The 9,916-nt window shown below is 54.5% G+C and overlaps 1 long non-coding RNA gene across 1 annotated transcript; it reads right to left on the reverse strand.

The window, feature by feature from the left end:
• LOC110406514 lies at positions 5,951-7,328 on the reverse strand. Its single transcript, XR_002443482.1, has 2 exons — positions 7,011-7,328; positions 5,951-6,831 (listed from the first exon to the last, which is right to left on the reverse strand). It is a non-coding gene; the product is annotated as an uncharacterized LOC110406514 (long non-coding RNA).

The raw sequence follows: 9,916 nt of genomic DNA on the forward strand, positions 1-9,916 counted from the left end.
CCGCCTCCCCCTTTTTATTTTATTGTTTGTTTTTTTTTAATTTTTATTTTTAATATAAATCGCCCGGCGTCGTGTGTGCGCTGATCAGCAAAAAGTATCTGTCGAGCTGGGGGGAAGGGGGAGGGCCGGGCTGGGAGCCGGGCCGGGGGCTGCCGCACCGAGGGGCCGCCGGAATGCGTGTCGTCCCCCCACCCTCCCTTTCTTTTCTTTACTGTGTTTAAAAAAAAAAAAAAAAAAAGGAAAAAAAAAAGCGCCTGAAAACAAAATAAAGCAAAGCAGAACACCAAACGGACATATAGATGAAAGAAAGTAAGAAAAGCGATTTTTTTTTTTCCTAAAGAAAACTGTAAAAGTAACTCGCATATCGGTCATTTGCCGGTTGTTTCCTGGGCGGGTTGTTAGCGACAACCCTCTTAGTCGATATTAAGGGAAGCTGTGTGTTTAAAATATTATCGTGATGTCTGGGAGCCAGTCGGTGGCTTTTTTTGCATGTTCCGTAGTAGTCTGCTTTTTTAGGGGGGGTTATATTTTTATTTTGTTGGGGTTTCGTTGTTTATTTCTGATGCTCGTTTCAAATCCCAGGGACTAAATAATAATAATGATGATAATAATAATAATAAAAACGAAAAGAAGAGCCTCCTTCCTCTCCCTTAAAGACCCTCCCCGTAGCAACAACAATAAGAAGTGTAGCTGGAAAGAAAAAAAAGTGGATTTATTTTATCTAAAAACCTCTGTAGCTCGACTGTAGGTTTATCACAGCTTTCCCTCTTTCATTGTATATGCAATAACAAGGTTTAAACACGCTGAGAAGAAGAAAAAAAAGCGGACACTATTATTAAAGCAAAGTATTTATGTAATTATTTGATAACTCTTGTAAATACGTGGAATATGAATACTCGAAATTAAACTTTAATTTATTGACGTTGTACATATCTCTGTAAATACGGCTGCAGCTGTCTTTTGTTTTCTTCTCTTTTCATTTCATGTCGGTCATTCCTTTACCCACCCCCCACCCCCCCCGACCCAGAGCGACCCGGGCCGGACCTGCGGGTTCCGAGCTCAGCTCCTCGCCTTCAGTTCACCCCTCGCAGAGAGCCGGCTGCAAGAGGCAGAGGGGCAACAAGCAGCGTTCATCAAAGAGCTCGCCAAGAGAAAAAAAGCGAGAGCAAACGCGACGCGCCGCGCTACAGCTTTTTTTAATCCTCGGTCTCCCCGGTGTTCAAGTGCTACTTTCCGATTCAAATTTCGACCACGGGAGAAAAAAAAGAAGAGTTTTCTATACTTTCATCCGCGACAACGAGCTTCTGCCAGCGGCTCGGGCGAAAAGAAAGATGATGGCTGGAGGAATTTCTTCACTTTGCGTTATTCTTTCCCATTTCTTTGGTGTGTTAAAGAGAGAAAACAACAACCAACACGAATCGCGATGGGATTTTACTACTGTGCTTGCTGTTGTCTTTGTTTGAGTGGGTGCGTATTTTCTTGGCTTGAAAGTCAGGTGCTGGTTCAAAGGAAAAAAAAAAATGAAGGGATATTTTGTGCGATATCAATGTCGAGAAGTACTTTTTTTTTCTGTATTTTTTTCTGTATTTTTTTTTTCTCTTTTAAAACTCGCCGAAGTTTCAAATAAATTTTTATTGAAAAGTGCCGGGCGTCCTGTGCTGTGCCTCCACCCCACCTGCCCGGCAGCGGGGGCCGTGCGCTGCCCCCTCCCCACCCCCGCTGCCCGCCCCTCTCAAACCCCGGTGCTTCTCGGGGAAGGAGCCCGCACAGATCGGCCGGGGAAACCCTCAGTTTAAGCAAGCTGCTTAATGTACCTTTCCGTCTTCCCCCCCCACTTCTTTTAAAGCGGATCCAGAGGGTACTAAGGCACCTCTTTTAATGGAACGAGATTAAGTGGCGTTTGAAAAGTTAATGAGAACGGCTCAGCGATGCTTTTATCTGTCATAAATTAATAAAACAAAAGTGAAGAATTGGAGAATAGATAGGTTAAAATTTAATGCGGAACCCTCCTCCAAAGTTTCCAGGTAAATAGTTCCCGAACCGCTGGGGTTACGGCGCTGTCCGGGCAGGGGCTGGTTCCTTCCCGTCAGCACCTGGTCGGGGGGTCCTCCTGGGGTTCGCCCCGTTTTGCTGTGAGGCTGAGGATACGCTGAGAATAAGCTCTGGAGCGGTGTGTTGCTGGGGGGGGGACGTGGGCTGGGCGGTCACCGGGAGCAGAGCGAGGAGCTGGCAGCCCCTGCCTGCAGCGCTGCCAGCTCGTGAGCACATCCCTAAGCACAACATATATATTCCTCCTCGTTAAAGAGATTTCCCCCCCTTCAACAGTTAGTGGCCCGTATATTGGAAAGTGATTCATCCTTCGCCAGTAATAAATATTATAAGGATGTACTTCCAGCCCGGATCCTGTTTTATGCTCTGCCTGCCCCTCGGCCCTCGGCCTCTGGGTCCTGTGCCGGTGAGAGAAAGAGGTGAGCATGGGGAACGTGGCCACAGAGCTTTTTCCTCCTCATTTTCAAAGCAGCTCCGCCGGGCCCAGCCGTGCGGGGCCGGGGGGGACCCCCGACTGCAGCCCCTAGCCGCCCGCGCCCTGCCGGCCCCGCTCGTTTTTGGGGCAAATTACGGCAGAAAGGGACATTTCCTCACCTCTGGCTGGGAGAGGCTGCCGGGGGGGTCCCTGCCCCGGAGCACCGGGGGCTCTCGAGGATGCTGACCACATCGGCCGGGCACCCAGCGGGACCCTCCCGCGTAACTCAAGCCTTTTTCCCTGCTCATTTCGGACCCTTCGCTTTTGGGGGAGCATTCCCATTTTACGAGGTGTATTTTAAGCCCGGGACACACAGCCCGCCAGGTCGCCGGGGGTTTGAACTGAGCGGGGTTTTTCTCTCCCCCTCCCCCAGGATTTTTCGTTCTCTCTCCCCCCTTCCCGGCCTGCCCAAGGTGAGGGCTGGGGAAATGTCACGGTATGCAGATGTGCCTCGGAGCGAGGTGGGGCTTTTATGGACGGAGAGGTGGTGTCGGGGCTGGCAAAACCAAAACAGCAACAAAATCCAACAAGCAGGCAGACTCCGGGCTGCATCCCCACGAGGTGGCTGTCGCTTGTTATCCAGATCCTCTGCTGTCCCCCAGGTTGCCGGCCTCTGGTGGGAAGGCACAGCGGCCCTACCAGCCCCCGGGGCTGTACGATCACCCCGCAGCCTCGTGGTTCAACTCTCTCCCTAGAGCAGGCGGAGAGGCACCTTTCAGCGCCACGCGATCCCCCCCCCTCCATGTCGTTCTTCTCATTCATTCGGTTTCAGGAACGCCTGTTTTTTCCCCTTCCCTGCCGCTTGTCCCCCCGCAATCTCTCGCAAAGGGAAGGCTGTTGTGGTGTGTGTGTTGGGGGGGGGGGAGGGGTGGAGATAGATTTTGGGAGTCGGAGGTGAAACTCAGCGCTGATCCTGAGCAACCCAACAGTCTCCGCCTCCCTTTCCAGGCACCGGCGCTCACCGTTGTGTTTTAGGTGCTGGGGGTGCGGCCTGATTGATTCACCACCCCCCACGGGCCTAACGCTGACCTCCCCCTCCCCATGCCCTTGCAAGAAATCCGTGTACCGCAGGTGTAACTCTGACTTGCAAATGGCTTTATCTCTTGTGTATCTTATTTGTATATAGTAACGTTAATGAGTAACTCTTGTGGCGCTTGTGGATGGAGGTAAACAGCGAGCAATCTCTCTGGATTATCCTGTCTATTACTCACCTGGCGCCTGTCTTGATATCCTCAATGGTTTTATGGCTGATGCAGGCGACCCGGCGCTGGGTGGGGGGGGCTCGGCGCCGGGGGGGTCCGGCGGGGCGGCGGCGCCACCTCTTGGGCAGCCGGGGCAGTGCGGCTCGGCCCCGTGGGGACCCTGAGTGGGGGACGCGGGGACACCCACCGGGGATGGGAGTCCCGTGGGGAGATGCGGGGAGGAAAAAAGTGCCCTCCCCCCTTCGCCGGGCAGTGGAGCTCGAAGCGGGTTCTGCCGGGTTTTACTCGAGGGAATTATGACCGTCGGTCCAAAGTCTATGGGAAAGCGGGGCTGGGGCGGTGGGGCCGGGCCGGGGCCAGAACAGCTCGGGGATGGAAGTGTGGGTTGGGGGTGATGGAAAAAGCACGGGAGCCACCTCCACAGGGTCCGGCCGCTCCCGCCGTCGTCCTGCCGGGCCTGCTCGGCCCACGCTCTGTTATTAGTTAATTATTGATTGATTACAAGTGCAAATTTACGGCTTTCTTCCCCCCTCCTGGCCGTGGTGCACGGTGCGCTCCGGCCCCTCGCGCACACGCACGCCGCTGCCCTCTGCAAACAGCCGGCGGGAGGCGGGTTGTTGCTTTTGGACTTGACAGCTACCAGGAATATGAAATATTCGAGCCCTTCGGTCGATCCCCGTACTCTGGCCGCCCTTTTTTCCCTTTCATGTCCCGGCTGGGGGGCTCCCGCAGCCGACGGGCCCCTCTCGTACCCGGGCTCACAGCGCGCCAGGCCTCGTAGATCAAAGAGACTTCGAGAGAAAGGTTTCCTTCTTTAAGGATTGTTCGGAAAAATTTGGAAGCGGGGATCGTTCCGCCTCCGCCCTCGCTCCGGGCTGCAGGGTTGCACCGGGAAGAGCTTTTGGGAAGGCAGAGAGAGAGAGGGCTTGAGAGAAGGGGGAATAAAAATAGAAAAGAATGAGAAGAAGAAAGGAGAAAAGAGAGAAAGGAAAAAAAAAAAAAGGAAGAAAGAAAAGAAAGAATTGCTTGATGTTCGTCAGCCGTGCGCACGGGGAGTGCACGCAGAGTGCCGAGCCGCGGGGCTGCGTGTCCCAGTGGGCAGCACCCGGGGTGTGCGGGGTGGGGGTGCGGGGGTTCCACTGGGGTCCCACCCCGGGGCTTTCCTGCGGGACTCGGGGAACCCGTGGGGGGAACGCACAGGCGGTAAGCGCTGCTGCCACGCCGTGCCCTTGCGAGGGGCTCAGGGAGGGAGGGACGGACGGAGGGATGAATGGACGGATGGATGGACGGAAGAGTGGATGATGGACGGGTGGATGGATCAGTTTGTCGTCTCGGAGAAGGATAAATGAGTTGATGTGGCCATTTCCTCAAGGCTCCAGGAGAACGGAAAGGGAGGGGGCGAGCAGAGGTGGCTCCCTGCGGGCACGTCGCTGCTGGCCGCCCGCCACCGCACCTCGGCTCGGGCCGCAGCCGTACAGGGCTGGGAGCTCCGGGGGCACCGAGCCGGGAGGATTCGTGATGGAAGCTTCAGGAACACCGCGGTTGGAGTGAACTGTGGGGAAACGGAGTAGGAAAAATCGAAAACTCCTTTTTGAGGCTTCTTGTAAAGAAAGCCCCGAGCCCTCAGCCCCTCGCACACCGCACCAAAGCAAACAGACACGCACGGGGACATTCCAACCCGTGTCCTGGAGGCTGGCAGCGCGTTATCTCCCTGACCCGCCGACCTCTCCCTGCAGCCAGACCCCTCTCACATCCCCCGAGCTTTCACAGAGCAGTAGTTTCCACCTGAAGCCTTTTGACTCCGAACAGAGAGAAAAGCCCATAGCACCCAGGGAGCCGGCTCGTGGGGTTGCCTTGGGGTTTTTGTTGGTTTTTCTTCTTTCTTTCTTTCTTTTTTTTTTTTTTTTCCAGCCAGCCCTATACTTCCCACGTGCTTCTCCCAAACCCCGCATTATTAGCGAACAATTAAGGCGTGTAAAAACACGGCGAGGCGAAGCCCTCAGCATGAAGTGGCCGTTCAGGGCGTTCGTGTAACTCCTGGCTCCGGCTGCTCGTCGGGGGCTGCAGCGGGTCCCCCCCGGGGGCACGGCGGCTGTGCGGGCTGCGCCGGGCTCAGCTGCCGGGGCTGCTCCTCCTTCGAGTTTTCCCTTTGCTAACCTTTCGTTTATTTATTTATTTTAATTATTGAACGATTCTGGAGAAAATGCTATTTTTTTCTCTCCCCTTTTTTTCCCTTTCACTCTTTCATTTATTTATTTATTGTTATTCACTCTCGGCCGAAGTAGCTCGCCGCAGCTCACCGGGGCCGTAATTCCTGCTGAACTTCTCGTTGTTCTCACTAGAGTTAGCTTCCATCACTCCCCCAGAAAAAGTTCTTTCTAGCGAAGGACCTTAGTTAACTCCGCATTGAAAAAAAAACAAAAGCAAAAACCAAACAGCCACCAACAATCCAACCGCTCACATCGGGGAGGGCTTTGCTGATCCTGTCGAGCTCTAGTGTAGCCGGGGAGCCCCCACGCCACGGGCATCCCAAACCCTCCCTGCCCGGCAGCCCCCTCTCCCTCCGGCTTCTCGCCTTTCCGAAGTCCTTCCCAACTTTACTTCCTCGCGAGCCTCCAGAGCATCAATGGCAAAACAGAATTAGCAGGGAAATAAGCCCGACAGAAATAGCCAGCGGTGCTTTTTCCCCATGGACTTGCTCCATGGAAAAGGTACGAGCGGTGGAGGCGGGGGTCCTCACACCGCCTTGGCCGAGGGGTCTCGGGGATGCGGAGCCTTTTCTCGGGAAAGGTGCAGGAGGGAGAGGAAGGCTTTGCAGGGCAGGACACACGGTCCCGTTTCGGGTCGCTGTGCGGGCAGGGGCTCGCTTCCCTGCCGCCCCGCTCGGAGCGAGCGCCGCGACTGCTCCCGGCACGGGGTTCTCATTTCTGTTTCACCCCTCCGCTCCGGCTTTTGTTTCCGACGGCTTGCTTTGAAACTGTTATTTTTAAGCTTTCCATCGTAGTCACTTCGGGCCCTTTCCCGCGGATTTTGAAAGGCGTTTTTCAAACTCGTCCGCTCTCCCGAGTCCTATTCATTCTGGTTTCCATTTCTCCCAAGTCCGAGCTAAAAAACAAACAAACAAACAAAACACATCCAAATATAAAAGAGCCCCGAACCTCAAACGCAAACGTACACAGGTAGGGACGTGCCCCCGCTTCGCTTGCCGGAGCGGATGGGGGCAGGGGCTACCCCTAGGAAAAGTGAAAAGCTTGTTTTAATGGGCGGTCATTGCTAAATCTCACCTTAGGGCCAAAACGACTCGCGACCCATTGCCCTCCTTACGATGTATTTATTTGTCTCAGTGGCACCAGCCGTCAGTCATTAGGGGGGGTTAACCAGAGAGCCGCACGACGGTGCTGGTGGTGGTCTCCTTGGTTTGTTTTAAATGTGCTTTCTCACCACGAACCCGGCCCGAGGCGAAGCAGCGACCTGTCCCGGATGGAGCCCCTGCGGCAGCGCGGCCAGCGAGGGTTCTTCCGAAAACGTGCCGCGCTCGGCCGGAAGAAAAGTAGACTTCGCTTTGCAGCCCGAAAGTTTGCTCCGGGAAAAGCCGGTAGAGACTTTCTTTAATAAACGGAGTGTTCTTTTTTATTTTCTTCATTTTCTTTTCTTAACAGTTTCGAAGGGGAAAAAAAAAATAAAGAACGCCGAAGGGTGGGAGCAGCCGGAGGAGCCCACGGTGCACTGCGAGCGGAGCGGGCACGGAGCAGCTCCCGGCACCCGCATTTCTGCCATCGCGCTCATACAGCGCGCGTAACCGCGGAGCGTCTCCGCAGCTCCGTGTGACTTTATTTAGCCGTACTTCTCACTGTACGGAGGGCGTATATAGCGCTAAGCAGCTCTAACACATTTCAAATACTTCTGCAGTCCATGTACGTGTGCGTATGGCGTTATATAAAGCTGATGGGAAGGAATGAGGCTGTGTGAGCATTCCTTTCACTTTGATTAAGACGTGCACGACACACGAGACACCGGGCACGGCGCGTCCCGGCCCCCGGAGCCCTCCCCCGGCCGGCGCCAGCTCCCCCGGAGGCTGCAGCGGAGCCCGGCTCTGTCCGAGAACAGCCGGGAGGCTCAAGTGGCTGTGTTCGGTATTTGCCTCTTGGTTACCGCGGCGTTATCGGCCCTATCGCGTGTCCCGGGTGAAAATCTCTCTGCTGGCCACTTGTGAGCATCAGCTCGCCCAGCGGCCCCACGCTGCTTCTCCTGCCGCCCGCAGTCTCCCGGGGACCGGGCACCGCTCGGGAGGCGCTCACCCCCTTATACACGCAGACGGCTGTTTTGTTCCGTTTGCAGAGTGTTTAACCGTTGGCGGAATGGGGAAGAGAGATGAAACGTAATTGTGGTCCTCTCGACCACCCCATCCCGGCATCCCACACCTCCACATTTCTGCCGTCGGGAGAGCTTCCCCCAACTCCTGACTTAATCCCGGCAGACTGCGAGCAGAGCGATGCATGGAGGGAACCTCCATCCCCAGATGTCTCTAATGCCCCGAAATCACGAACTCATGAAGACCTGGCAGCAGCAGGACCTGCACCAGCAGCCCATATGTTTGCGTGGAGGGGAGGAAGGGGCCGAGATCTCAGTGCCCGGGGCCGTGCCGTGCCGGGTCCCGCCGCTCTGCCGCTCCTGGAGTGCCACCTGGTGGGGACAGCCCGGCAGCACGGCCGGGGCTCGGCTCCTCCGCCCGGGAAGCGGCTCCCCTGGGCCGGCGGGGGGAACCCCGGGGGTGCGGGCGGCCCCAAGTGCCCGGACACGAGCTGGTTGCGAGGAGGGGCAAATAGCAGCAGCATAAAGAAAGACACGAATGGAGAATGTGTCTTCAGAACCTGAGAAAGAACTGGAAATCCTATGCGACCACCTTCCATTCTTTTATAATAGTGTGTGCAAGAATGCCATCAGCACTGATGTGCCAGCTCCCAAAGGTCTTAGTGAACTCCAAATGAGAATCCCATTGCTGGATATTTATAGGGAAGCGGCACTAGGCCTGGCATTTTCATAGGAAACCTCCCAAAGCATTACAGGTGTGTATGGCTGTGCTCTGAGAGCAGGTGGGGTTCTTCAGTGAATGATCTCCTCTGCGCTGCTGCACGCTTGGGCTGGTTTGCATGGCACAGGGCCTCCCTTGCTTTATCTTGTTGCTTTTCTGTTGTCCTCCTTCACATATCCATGTGCACATACTGAGCTGTTTTGCTTCCCTGTTTTCATCTTTTTTTACGTGCTGTCCTCACCTTCTGCTCACTTGTATGCACATACAAACACATGCACACAGTAAACATCTCCTTACATTTTGTTTCATAGCTTTATTCATATCGTTCCTTGTAGCTGTTCTTCATAAGCAGTTTGCCCTGTTATGCACTTATATTTTCTGCCTCCTTCCTCACTGCAAAACTGTTCTGCACCAGAAACTGCCATTTCACATGAAACACTTCTCTCTGGGTGAGAGACCACATTGCTTTGGAGGAACTAGGGGCACTAAAATGTGAGAAAAAGGATGTAGAAGCAGGAAGACATGCATCAGACTTCAGGGTAAACAGTAGGAATGATATTGATTGTGTTTTAGTGTACAGTGGTCACACAACGGGGAAGAAAGCCTTCCCAGGGATAAAAGACACTTGCCTCTTAAGAAACTGGTGGCAGACATTTTTTGCTGAAACTTCCGAACTAGCACGGAGGGACCCTTAGGGAAGAGCTTTCCAGGTCTGACAGAGTTTCCAAATCAATGCTGTCCTAGTTTCTGACTGCCTCTGATTAGTGATGAGTGATGCCCATTGTCCCTCTCCATGCTGGTGCGCGCCCTCATTAAGGAGCCTGAATTGTGTGTGTGCATGTACGCGTCAGAGCTGGTTTGTGGGGAGCAACAGGAAGGTAATTCCCAGGTTCCAGGGGCCTGAAAGACTTCTGAAGGAGTTAAATCCTCGGAGCCTCGTGTTAATGCTTGCAGGACAGGCAGGGGAGACGGCTGTCGTGCAAGAGAAGTGCTGGTTGTGCCACAAAGGCTTAGTGAAGCTGTGTGAACAGGGCTCTGGGGGAATTCACAACTTGGAGGGCAGTGGTTTTGCTGGGGGTAGAATGATTTGGCCAAGATGCAGCAAAGGAACCACACTTGGCTCTTCAGCAGCGGGTTGCTAGGAAGTCTGGAAAAGAG

The sequence above is a fragment of the Numida meleagris genome, chromosome 14 (genome assembly GCF_002078875.1).
Source record: "Numida meleagris isolate 19003 breed g44 Domestic line chromosome 14, NumMel1.0, whole genome shotgun sequence".
In the NCBI taxonomy this organism is placed as follows: domain Eukaryota; kingdom Metazoa; phylum Chordata; class Aves; order Galliformes; family Numididae; genus Numida; species Numida meleagris.